This window comes from Notothenia rossii (genome assembly GCF_949606895.1).
Source record: "Notothenia rossii genome assembly, chromosome: 7".
NCBI lineage: Eukaryota > Metazoa > Chordata > Actinopteri > Perciformes > Nototheniidae > Notothenia > Notothenia rossii.
In genome coordinates this window covers 60,811,550-60,825,242 of record NC_136905.1, presented here as the reverse complement: position 1 = coordinate 60,825,242, position 13,693 = coordinate 60,811,550, and positions in this window count along the sequence as shown.

The following is a 13,693-nucleotide window of genomic DNA, read 5'->3' as shown; positions in this document are numbered from 1 at the left end:
CCATGGATGTATACTTTCCTACTTATTTGTCTTCATTTTTATTCTAGTATAACTAATGTGTGCTTTTCTTCTATATATGCATATGTTAGCTTATTCTGTATTTTTGCATGCCTTTTTTTAACGTGCTATGACACTTTTGCGTCTACTTTTGCTGTAACAATGTACATGTCCCTGCTGTGGGACTAATACAAGATTTCTGATTCTGATAGGCATCTCATGGTATACTAGCTAAAGCCCATTTAGTCCCACTGTAATTCAAACTCAGCACCTGTGTACATGCTTACTACACTCATCAACTGTAAACATACGCATTTAGATCATATGTGCAGATTATTAGTCATGTACAATCTGCATTAAAGCCTAACACAGAGGTTTCAAAGCCTCTATTCCAGGGGGGTCCACATACAGAAAAACCTACGAAGGTCTGGGCCACTAACTAGAGGTGAGGTATATTGCCTCATAAGTTAAGTTATAAAGTAAGTAAGACAAATAAATCAAATGTAGGTAAATTATTTTGAATACTGGAATATGCTTGAACAGCCATCACAGCTTTTTAAAGGTTTTCATTTATTTTTGTTTCAAATGTTGGAAGCTCATCTATTAAAACAGAAAACTCAGATTGCTTATAATAAGGGGAAATAGGAAGGGTATATTTCGAGCTTGTTATGTAAATAAGTTATTGGGCTTTTTTTAATCAACTAAGATATGTTAGAAAACATTTTCAAATGTAATTGACTGAATTTATTTGAAAAGTGGACTTGTTAACACATTAATCCTATTCTTTAATATATTTTTACATTTTCATTTAAGAAGTACAATCAGATGTGGTCCATATTCCAAGTCAGCAAATACGCCTATGACAGGAAATAATGATCTTGTTGAAAATAACTTAAGTGAAAAGTAAATAATGAATTGTATTGACTGATCTTTACATTTCAACTGAATTGTATCTTTAGGGATTCATTTTTTTACATCAGCTATCACATGCCCTTGCCTCCAGATCAACTCTACTGTATGCTCCAAATATCTGGAACAAACTCCCAGAAGCCTGCAACTCTTACTACTTTTAAATCCAGGCTGAAGACTTTTCTTTTTGCCGCTGCTTTTAATTGATATATTCATATCTTACACTGCACTATAACTTTTATTATCTTTGCTTTTTAATGCTTCTTAATGTCTTTCATTTTTGTAAAGCACTTTGAATTGCCTTGTGTTGAGTCCCCCCGCAGGTAGTTAAAGTCATTATTGGGGTTAAAGTCCCCTCGTAGGTGGTTAAAGTCCCCTACATGTGCCGTTTTTGTTTCAAGACCCTGGTTCGCGGAGGACACCAAAAAAGTCCTTGAAAAGACAACTTAAACTTAACTGATGTGCATTTATAAAAAACAGGAATAGTTTTGGCGAAAACTAAAAAGTTAACATGGGGTACAGGAATCCATTTTGGTTCAAGAACCTGGTTCACGGAGGATACCAAAAAAAGTCCTATGCACTATGTGCGTTTAAAATTAAAAAAGAAGAATGGTTTCGGCGGAAAACTAAAAGGTACCATGGGGTCAGATTATAATTTTCCAAAGGGTGGTTCGTTCAGATGTGTGTATCTCACACTGCACTGTAACTGTAATTCATGTATCTTTGCTTTTAAATGAGTGTTTTTAAATGCCATTTGATATCATTGCTTTTAAATGAGTGTTTATAGATATCATTTTATAATATGTTTCTTAATGCTCTTAATGTCTTTCATTTTTGTAAAGCACTTTGAATTGCCTTTTGTTGAAGTGTGCTATAAATAACCTCGCCTTGCCTTGCCTTCGTAAAGAAGAACACTGCCCCAATGTCAGGTGTCACAGGATTGACTGGTACAACCAGGGTGAGAAGTTTTGCATTCTGACCACACCTCATGAAAAGAAACCTTCAAAACTTGGAAAAAATCTTTCCAAACAACTCGTAACCCTAAACCCCAACCCTTTAACTATCAAGTTTCTGACACACCTATAGACAAGAAAAGCAGTCACATCATGTACCTTCTCAAACAGTTTGAGAAGGTACATGATGTGACTGCTTTTCTAATAAAATGACACCGTTGCATGTAATAAAAGAATGGTGATAAGTGATGTGTTCCAACGAAGTAAGTGGTTGTACATGTTTACAAAATTGTTCATGCATTTACACATCAAAAGATTTTGACAATATTAAACGTTTTATGAGGTCGCCTCTTTGATCGCCTACTCCTCTGTTATCAATGTATGTGTATACTATAGGTGCTATTTGATAAAAACATGTGCAAAAACTAAACAATATCTAAAGGGAAGAAGGGTGCTTTCTACTCTTTAAAATATTTAGTGTGTTATTTGGTGCTATTTTATAACATGTAAACAAAAAATGTTATCTAGGGAAGATGGTGCTTTCTTCTTTTTGAATAAATATATATCTTTTACTCAAATGATAAACATTTCTACCTAAATTATCAAATGTAACAATGTAACCTCATTTAAAGGAGACCTATAATGCTATATTTGAATAATATATTGTAGGGCCATACCTATATAAGGTATATTTATACGTTTTCTTTTTCAAAATACCAAACAGATCATGCATTTTAGACATGCCTCATTTTGCTCTATTTTCCTCTCCTCCACCCTGTCTTTGCATGCGCTGCAGCTGACCACGCCCCCCTGCAAAGGAGGGGGCAGAGTTACGAGCATCATTTTACCATGCTGTTACCATGCTGTTACCATGCTGTTACCATGCCACGGCAACCTCTCATTCCCCTGATAGGTGGAGAGTTGGCCATATAGGCGGAGCTCCTCGTCACTGACGTCAGACTATTTTCAAATCTGTATCAGTCTGTATCAGATCCGTTAAAGCCAAGCGGCAAACTCTGGGGAAGAGCCGGGACGCCAATACGGAAGTGGCACACACTGCAGTTCATATATTGGCCGATAGGGACTGACTGCAGAAAGGAGCAATTTCCATGGACCCCCATGTTAAAATGCCCAACTTTACAGCAGAAAAAAACGGCTCTGTCAAGTGACCGCTGCTGCTAGCTTCTTGTTTCTCTGCTAGCTGCTCCGTGAAGCTACTGGGACTCTGCCTGCTCAGTTCATCCAGGAAACACAACTTGACCCCGGCCGTGGTTGTTTGTTCTTCATGCTTATATATAGGCAGTGTTGGGCAAGTTACTTCCAAAATGTAATATATTACATATTACTTATTACTCTCTTTTGAAAGTAATAAGTTACATTACAATATTACTGTCTCTGAAATGTAATGAGTTACACTACTTTAGTTACTTTTTAGTTACTTTCACCAAAATAACCGCAAAAGAATAGCTAGGTATTTTAAATGCTAAAATGTAGTTTAGTGCAGCTCATTATGCATCCAGTGAAGGGCAATGTGGTATATTATAACAACTGTGTAGGTAGGCCCTTAAGGCTACTAACAACTTGTATTACACGGCTTAGTTGAATACTCGATTCTGATTGTCAATTCTTAACATGTGACACGTTGTTAATACAGCAGTACAGACCGCTGTCAAGGACTATAATGAAGGTTAACATATTGTAAATCAAGGCAAATATTATTTAAACCATGCTCATGGTTTGAAATGGCAAACATTGAAAGGCAAAAGTATTATTAAAACCATGTAGCCAACTACATCATCACCTTGGTCCCATCATATATGCTGGGAAGATAATATTTACTGTGCTTGAAAACTGGTATCACATCATCATGTGAGGTTGACTTTGTGACCTGGAGAAAATTTCAGCTGCAACATCAGCTCGTTGATAATAAGCTTGGGATATGAGATATTTTTGTAGCCATTCGTGGTGAACGCATCTGTGCTATTTTATGCATTATTTTTGACCCAACATTTCTACAGGCATGTCAGAATATTGGTACTATTTTCACATGAATATTCTAGCCATTGTCTATTTTTATACCACAAGCTGCAAAATGACCGCCTTACCCCACTGTACAGGCGGGTAGTTGTTTAGATATACCTGGCACCTGCGGGCCGCAGAGGGGCGGCGTAGTTTCGGGCGACGAAGACTGCTGCTCCGGGGCCGGCGAGTCAGGCGGGAGTAAGCTAGTGTCCACAACGGAGGGTAACGTGATGTCCGCATCTGACCTGTTGCTACTGTCTGCAGTAGATGCAGTGTTGCTGGCGTTTAATGATGGTTGCTTTAACCATTTTCGTATAAATGATTATCCACAGATCAGATGTGTGTCACTGCTGTGGAAGCACTTTGGAAATGATGCACGCGCAGCGGAGCAGGTCACGCGCACCTGACACAATTTGTTGTTTGTATTTTTCGCTACGTTCTCTTTTTTGAATGGTTGCATAATAGGGATGTGCATCTCCATCACTGAGGCCGATGCGATGCGCATCTCGATACGTTGCCACGATACGATACATTAACGATACATTTGAAACACCAGGCGATGCGATACGATACGATTCACCCTTGTTGCGATACAGTTCGATACGATTTGATTCAACATTATGCGATTCGGGGCGATACGATGCGATTCAACACGATGCAAAAATAATGATACTTCAATATGGTACGACAGAGGATTTTTGTTTTATTCCTTATATGCAGCAAATCATACATTAACAAAAAAGTGCTTTACATATTTGGTACTGCACATCCCATCATGCCGTTTATTTGTTTACCTTTAAAAGCTCTCCAGACTACAGTACAATTGTATAACACCTCAGAGTTAAACAATGTAAGGATGCATTGCTCATGATTAACAATGTGCAAATAACAGCTACCATAGTGCAATGCCCATACAGCTGCCAGCCTGATGTGCTTAACACTCAGAGGCTAACTCACCAGTGAGCAGAAAGCAGTGGATTCTATATGAACAATAAAGAATACAAATAACCTTTCACAAACAGGTATTTCATAACTGCTTACAGTAAGGAAGACATTTAAATTATTATTGGCCGTCACAGGCTGCTGTAAACTAAACACCACTCTCTCGGACAGAACACCTCACTGAGTGATTTAACAATATGTCTAACTTTCAGGTTTCTCTTTTCAGCCGCAGACCCCATGTCGCCTCTTCATGTGTGTCGCTAAGTTCCTCGAACTACTTGTGTAATTTAAGGCGGCTCGGCATCGTTAACAATTTGCGAGTGATTTTTCTAGTTGACCGTCTGTAGTATATAGTGCCGCGCACATATACCATCAGGACGTTACTGATGGGGTGCGGCTGCGGAGTGATACTGTGTGTATGCAAGTCCGCATCTATGTATCATGGCTGTAGACCTGTTAAGTAATAAAGATACCTCATACAAAGGTCTACGGATACGTTATTACTCTCCATGACCTGAGGTCTACTATATAGCATAAAAGACTATTACACCGTCTTTCTTGAACAATCCGAACGTTGTTGCCAAACGTTTGATTTGTAGGTATTTTTCGGTGCGCTGTGTTTCTCTTTCTCCTCAACTTCCGTGTGTGTTGATAACTGAGACTCTCGGCCTCCGTAGCGGCGAAGCAAATATCAAAGATTTTCTCTGCTGAGCGTTGACAAGATTTTATATGAATGAATCGGGTTTTTTACCGATGCAAAGACGCTACGCAATCGATGCATCGCGAGTTCAACCCGGTTCAACCCAAACTGTAGCCGATGTGCACTCTTTCAACCGGTGCACTCGCATCTTGAACGTTTATGCCGGTGCACCGATGCGAATCGGTGAATCTTAACATCTCTATTGCATAACGTTCAACTTCCCCGAAGATCTCGACGCGAAGCGTGAAGGTAAACACCAGGTTCACTAATCTACCCGCACAATTTGTCCGGTGTCGGAATATCCCGCTATGTTAGTACATTCTTAAGAAACAAAACACCATTTAATTTCGGGTTAAAATGTGTTGTAACTGCGTTACTGAGCATTGTAACGGGTAATATATTACCCACATTTCATTAGTAATGCGTTACATTACTTCGTTACAGCAAAAAGTAATATATTACTGTAACTCCGTTACTTTTGTAACGCGTTACACCCAACACTGTATATAGGACTATTGTGACTCGCTCTGCAGTTGAAACAGACGGTGCATGAATGCGGTTTTGCGGTAAGTGAAATTCGAGTACTTATTTATGTGTTAATGATTTTAGTCAGCTACGTAATGAATGTTAAGGCTTGGGTTAGCGTGTACGCGAGTAGTAGCCACATCGGTGCTAACGATGCTAATCATAGCCTCCAAGCTAAAATCATACTGTATAAAGGTTAAAACGAAATAGACAAGTGTTAAGCATTAAGTGGGATAATTCTGTAGAACAAACGGCCTTCATCCTTGTAACTTAGAGAGATATTTTATTATGTAGGTAGGAACTGTATGCATCGCTAAGGTTAATTTAAATTGGCTATGCTCAAGTGTGTAGACAAGCTAATGTCGAAGTAGTGTATGTGAAATCAACCTCACAATAAGATGTGTGTATATTACAATTATTAATGTCATATTTCAAGATGATTACTTAGATATTACAATATGGTTGGTTGAGCTGGAGTTCATTATTGAGCTTACACGTTAACATCACAGTCATCTGAAGAACAAACCCAAACCTTGTATTTTTTATTAATTGCATTACCAAATTGGTATCAAATAAACAGTAGGCATTGGTAACACAACTTCCAAAGCTACAGTAAAATAAAAAGGACCCTGACTCAGACAATACACAATCCAACATGTTCAACAGAAGAGAATCAGTTATATTGTTTGTACACATGGTACTTTACATATATATCTGTTTGTTTAAGGTGTCCAGGTGATGCAGACAGGCTGGACCAGAGAGTGAGAGACAGAACTGGACTCCTCACAGCAGTGAACTTCAGCACAGGTATAAAGACTCTATTTTTCATACTGTACAAATAATCAGAAAAGATATTGGTTTAAATAAATGAAGTATTGACTTTAATACACTGATATACATTCCATTAAACAATACTAAATACTAGATGACCTACACATCAGTTAAGTTGAGGGTTTTTTCCATGCAAAAAGTTACATTTAGATGTTAACAAGCAATATGATTTAGTCAGCTTTCTAATTTAATGTATTGAAGGCAAAGATATTTAACACATAGTGAGAACTGCTACTATTTATCTCTCAATATTGTCTGTAAAAAACGTGGTAAAAGTTATTCTTTCAGTGAGACAACAGAGCAAGCTTCTACAGTTGCACTACGTTTTGATAACAGTTAAATATTATTTTGATAATAACATATTTCAATGTTGATGAACTTCATACTGTTCATTCATAATCTGATTGTCTTTGCAGCTCACTGTTGAAATAAAGAAAAAACATTACAATGACAAAATAATTATATCCACAGCCCCTAAACACACAAACACACCGCTTTCAAAAATAACACACTTGTTCTGCAATAATATGTTTTATGTTTCCTGTAATTTTTGTTAGGAAAGGACATGCCTGAAAGACACGACTCAACATTTTCTCCTTCTCTGAGGGCCAAGAAGAACATCCAAGAGGAACATTAAAAGCTGATGTTATGAGATTTTAAGACCAGTACAGGACATTCAGTAAGAAACTACTTTTATTGTGAAAACACAGTCAGCTGATCGAATGCACCTATTTCCACATCTACACTCCATCAGCTGATTATTTCTATTTTACTTGCTTTATGAGCTTCACATCACTTGTGCCTTGTACCGCAGAGTTTGGAACGTCACAAATAAATGGAGCCAATCTTCAGTCAGATGTGAATGTGTAATCTAACATTTTCAGTAAGAATAATGGACAAAAGGAGTGCAAATAAAAATACTATTTATTGAAATGTGAACCAAAAGTTAAACAAACATGTTTTAAATAAAAAGCACATATGAACAGAAGGTGTAAACCTATTAAATGTATAAGTAAACACATTTAGTCAAAGAAAGTGACAGACTAGGCCTGTGCGGTTGGTATCAGCTTTGCCCAGCATGGGCTCCTCCATCAGGCCTGGTCCTCCTCGCTGATGAAAGACCCTCAGTCCTCTCAAAACCAACAGACAGGACGTCCATCACACGGAGGTTTCTCCCTGAAGTCTTTGCAGCTCTCTGGACGCCACACTGTCTCAATCCGTCCACACTGAATATGAGAGAGGAAAAACAAAAATAATAAATGCTTGAGACCAGGGGTTCTCAAAGTGTGAGGCGCGCCTCCCCTGGGGGGCGCCAGAGAGCTTCAAGGGAGGCGCAGGCGCAGCCACCAGAAAAAAATAAAGAGAAACAGTGAAATCTAGCTAGTTAACTTCAGCTAAATGTATGCGAGCGGCAAAATATGGATAGATTTTTAGTGAAGTTACCTAAAGTGAGAGAGGAGACAGCGTCTGTCAGAAAACGGAGGAAGTATGACAAGGATTATTTGAAGCTAGAATTTTCATGGACCGGTCCTGATGACACTCCACTGCCACAGTGTGTTATCTGCAACGAGGTGCTAGCTAATGACAGTATGAGACCATGTAAACTCCGGCGTCATATTGAGACGAAACACCCATGTTTGGTGACCAAGCCACAGGTCAGAGAAACCCTGGTTGATTTACTGAGTTGATAACCAGCTTCGTACGACCGCTTATCGACATCACGTTTGTTAGGGTTAGTTAAGCCGGGTAAATCTAACATATCCAGGGTCTGTTGAACTGGCTTCGTCGTACAGGGCACTGGAGGCAGTAACGTGTAACTCATCAGAATCTGAGAAGAGCAGCACCAGCTGCAAAGAGCTGTGCCTTTTACTGTTTACTTCACTGTGTTTCCCTTCATTAGAACAGCTGAATAGAGATCGAGGCTGCTACGTTTAACCACACACACCTATACACACATTGAACTACCAGAGTATTCCCCCTCGTTTTATGAAGGAGATGTCCTGTCCTGTCACCGGGGCACATGATATATATGTGTGTGTGTGTGTGTGTGTGTGTGTGTGTGTGTGTGTGTGTGTGTGTGTGTGTGTGTGTGTGTGTGTGTGTGTGTGTGTGTGTGTGTGTGCTCAGCTCCGCTCTGTGTGCGTGTTCGGTGTGTTTGTGTGTGTCCGACACCACCGGCATTTGTTTTCAAATGACCACGAACAGTAATTTACACAAATCTGGTTCTCCATAGTTATATGTGTATTCCCAAGTGAAAGAAATTCGTTTCATCTTAATCTCGATGTGCTATAGTCCTGCCGGAGTGCACCGGAACGAACGATACTATCATAAACAAATGCCCCCACACACACACACACACACGAGCGCACGCACACACACACGAAAACGAGGCCACGCTTTATTAACTCGTGCGCACGCTTTATTAACTCGTGCGCACGCTTTATTAACTTTTATTAACTAGTTACTAAAGCGTGCGCATGAGAAGGTGTCTCGTGCGAACGAGAAAGTAAAACGTGGCCACGTTATATTTATTTTTCTCTCTATGAACCCTCTAGGGCTCTGTAGTGATATCAAAATATAAATAACTAATGTCATGCAAACATATTAATATTTGCTTGATTCCAGTGTTGAATTTAGCACAATTGCATACAAACGTTAAGGTATTTAAGATTCTGAAGTATTATGCTAAAAACACAATAAATTAGATTATTATTTATAGTTTTACTGAATAGTTTAATGTCCGCTTACCTTAGGAACGTAAAATGCCACGGCAGTGTGAAGATGGGGAGCATGTTAGCTTAGCTTGGTAGCTTCAGCTAGCTCTGGAACTTTCAGCTCAGCGGCAGGAGGTCCCGCCTCGGCTCCGCCTCTTTGCCCTTATTTGGAGCAGGCGGGAGTTGAACTCTGACGTCACTGTCGAGCCGTTAGTGGCCGACTCCGCCTACTAAGGGCTTCTCGGCAACTCTGCAGAATCCGGCAGAATCCTATGGGTGACGTCACGGACCCTACATCCATTTTACAGTCTATGGTTAAAGCCCCGTTTTTAGAGATTTGGGGTATGGAGGAAAAGAGAGGGTTGTGTTTTCTGACATTTGGTGAGTTCCCTGACACACCGGGGACACATATTCATGTATAAAAGACGTACAAAGGTGCATTTTTGTATGATATGTCCCCTTTAAAGAACCAAACATATCCCTCCCTAATTATTTGTTTGATTAAATCCAAAAGGTCATCAGGATGTTTTTACCAGTGTTGGGCAAGTTACTTTTAAAAAGTAACTATTAATAGTTATAGTTACTGCCCTCAACAAAAGTAACTAGTTACTTTATTAGTTACTAAATTATAACAGTAACTAGTAACAAGTTACTTTACTTTAAAAATAATAACAATAAAAATACAAGTATTTGTGTTGTTCTGTGGTACAGTAAGAGAAAATAGAACTCCACATAATTGTAGCAATTATCATTATGAAATGCAGTGGAACAATAAAACACAAAATATATGTTTAGAAATTGGTTGAGACGGTGGGGTCTTTGGCGACTAGTTTTATAGCCCCATGTACGTTAGGTGCTTCAGGAGATTGGCATTGCTGTTATTCGATGTGGACAATGCTTTCTGTCCTGCACACAGTTTACATTTTACCGTAAGATTTTTTGCGTCCTTTATCCCCACAAATTGAAAATAGTGGTTATATTTCCAAGTTGCAAATGCGCTGCTGCTCTCGCCATACTTGCCAACCTTCAGACCTCAGAAATCGGGAGCATTGCAAAATGGGGAGCGGGGGGGTGGGGGGGTGCTAGTGGATCGCCGGAGCTGTTAGATTAACATTAACATGCTTATTGTAGTTCTAAGTGCAATGCCTGGCAGCCTGTAGCAAGGCATATGGAGCATATGTGTGGGCTGGACCTGTATTTTACAGGAAAGGAGTGAGCAGAGAGTAGAGTAGTTGTCGATTCTTGTTCTGTTTTCTGTGACTATCTTCCTCACCCTCTCAGACTTTGAGTTGCGCGCGCTACTAAAGAGACGTGTTACCATGGAAACCAAACAATGGTGTAGCTGTATTAAAGTCCGAGTGGAAACAGTCCTGAGTAAATCTGATTTGGTCAGAAATCGGGAGAAATGCGGGAGAAATATGACCCCGGGAGGAAACCGGGAGAGGGCAATGAAATCGGGAGTCTCCCGCGAAAATCGGGAGGGTTGACAAGTATGGCTCTCGCCATGGTGGTGAGCGTTGCCGTGTGTGTGTGTGTGTGTGTGTGTGTGTGTGTGTGTGTGTGTGTTAGCATTAGCAAGTGTTCGTGTGTGTGTATTTTCCCCATAAGGCAAGACCCGCCCAACTCTGTCTCTGATTGGCTTATCCTGAAATGTTACCTCGCGTTAACCAATCATCACTCCTCTCTGGTTACTTTCACTTTTCCATGGTGCTGTGAGAGGACATTGCTGTATTCGCCTGTAAATTACATCCGCAGGGAGATTCGGTTCAGTTCCATCACATAATTTAACGCACCCATTTAAATCACAGTAACTATAACGGCGTTACTTAATGGGAATAGGTAACTAGTATAGTTGCGTTACAGTAACGCCTTACACAGTAACGCGTTAGTCCCAACACTGGTTTTTACACATACAATTTGCCTCAGAATTTTAAATGTATGTTATTTTTCTTTAATAAGCGTTACAGTTTTCCCTTTACAAAGGTTCACAATGGACAGAAACATTTATGGTGAGATATCCTAAACTCTTCCACTGTGGGCCACACCAACATGACTCATCACTTTGAAATAATTTGCAGCCTTAGTTTTGCTAAGTTGCCAAAAATAGATATGCACCAAGAGAGGCATGACCAAGCAATATTCCAAAAATAATGACTGCGCATGCACAAACACCTGCACAGAAGGGTACACCTGATGCAGTTGCCCTTTAATTCTCACTCCCCTGCATTCTTGTGCAGGGTGTCTAGTCTTTGGCTGTTATCCACCACATTCACTTTCTTCTTCCTGGGAACTCTTTGCCTTTGCATTTCTTAGCTCATGCAAAAAAGGCGAGGCCTTAAACTGGACTGTGACGGAGCGGTTCCTTTCTGTAGCGCGACCAGTGCTTGAATTGGAATAAAAAAGGTACCAGTACTCTAAATCAGCAACAAGTATTTGGCACAAAGTCATAGTATATCCTATAATGCTGGTGGGTTTGTCTCTTTACTGTATATTTTAGAAAGGCTCACTGTACTTAAACAAAATGACTCAGGGTGCATCTGAGATTAGAGGGGGTGCAGTGGTAAAGTGCTATTTTTATAAGTGGGGAGTGGACCTGACACCCTCTAGTCTAGGGGGGTCCGGGGGCATGCTCCCCCGGGAACATTTTTTTTTAAATATTGAAGTTAGATGCATCAATCTGGTGCACTTTGAGAGCAAAATGAAGAGATATATGGATACCTCTCAACATCCATAATGAAACAACTGTAAACAGATTTACTTTTTCTTTATGGATATAAAAGAAAGTAAAGCTTGACTCCTACTGGCTGGTTAAATGACTCCTCGTCCCTGAGGCCACTACCAGTTTTTTGTGCAATTTTGCTGGATTTATTTGTCAATAGCGTTGCTGCACAAAGTGATAGCCCTCTAGTTTAAATCTACTACGCAAAAAGAAACATATGGAGATGGGTTACTATTTAAAAAAAAATTGCAAATCTATTTGGGAACAGTGGGGCCGGGCCTCAAATCCTATAGGGGGGTCCGGGGGCATGCTCCCCCGGTAAGATTTTTTTTTAAATGTTGGACTTAAATGCATCAATCTGGTGCATTTTGAGGGGGAAATAAAGAGACTACACCCATATGAAACAAAAATGTATACATTTAAATAATCATAAAATCATAAGTACATGGCCATAACCAATAACATACAATATCCAATATGAAAAAACATTTAAACTTGTTTATTTATTTGTTTTTGGTTCATTTATAGTTGTGAGTGTGTCTGGGCTCCTGAATCGGCCTCTCCTGTCTCCCTCCTCTCCCCCCTGCTCCTCTTTGAGGCAACAGCAAAGACTAGTTTTAGCTCTCAACAAGTTTATCTTACCTTTTTTCACCTAGTTAACATTTTGTTTGTATTATTCATGCATATTTTACTAATCACTACCCCCTCAAATGGAAATATGTGTTTACATAAATGGTGACCGAACCATTTGAGACCCACTGAGATAACTTAAACTAAGTTAACTATCTAAAGACTCAAGAGAGTAATTTACCTCACCAGAGCTGTAGTTATCAGCCTCTCAGTCTGACAGCAAAGGACTCTCCCTCCACCTTGTTGTTTAATAGCTCCTTATATCCGTTAGCGCAGCTAGCTAGCACCAGATGCTAACAACAATACACGTAACCGGTGCGCGCGCTTTCTCGCTCGCTCGCGCCACACATACACCAACACACACCCTCCCGAGCTTGAATGACACACAGAGACCAATCGAGGGCATTAGTATGATCTGTATGAAAGTGGCAATGTCGGCAGGCCACGTCATGTAGACAGCCAGTCACCCTCGGTGAGTAGTGCTGTGTACCTGGACTCACATTCAGGTTCAGGTCCGGACTCAAGTCCAGAGGTTCAGGTTCAGGTCCGGACTTATAAGTCCGGACTTGTGTCAAGTTGTGTGAGTAATCTTAGAAATTAAAATCAATGTTTTAATGGGGAAATGTAGTTTAAACATGCCGTCAGTTTTAATGCTCTTTTATACTGAAAAACCAGAAATTCTTGTGCACAAGCAGTTAAGCTTTTATTCTGAAAATCCTTCATCTACGGTTAGCATTTAGCATGTGGCTAA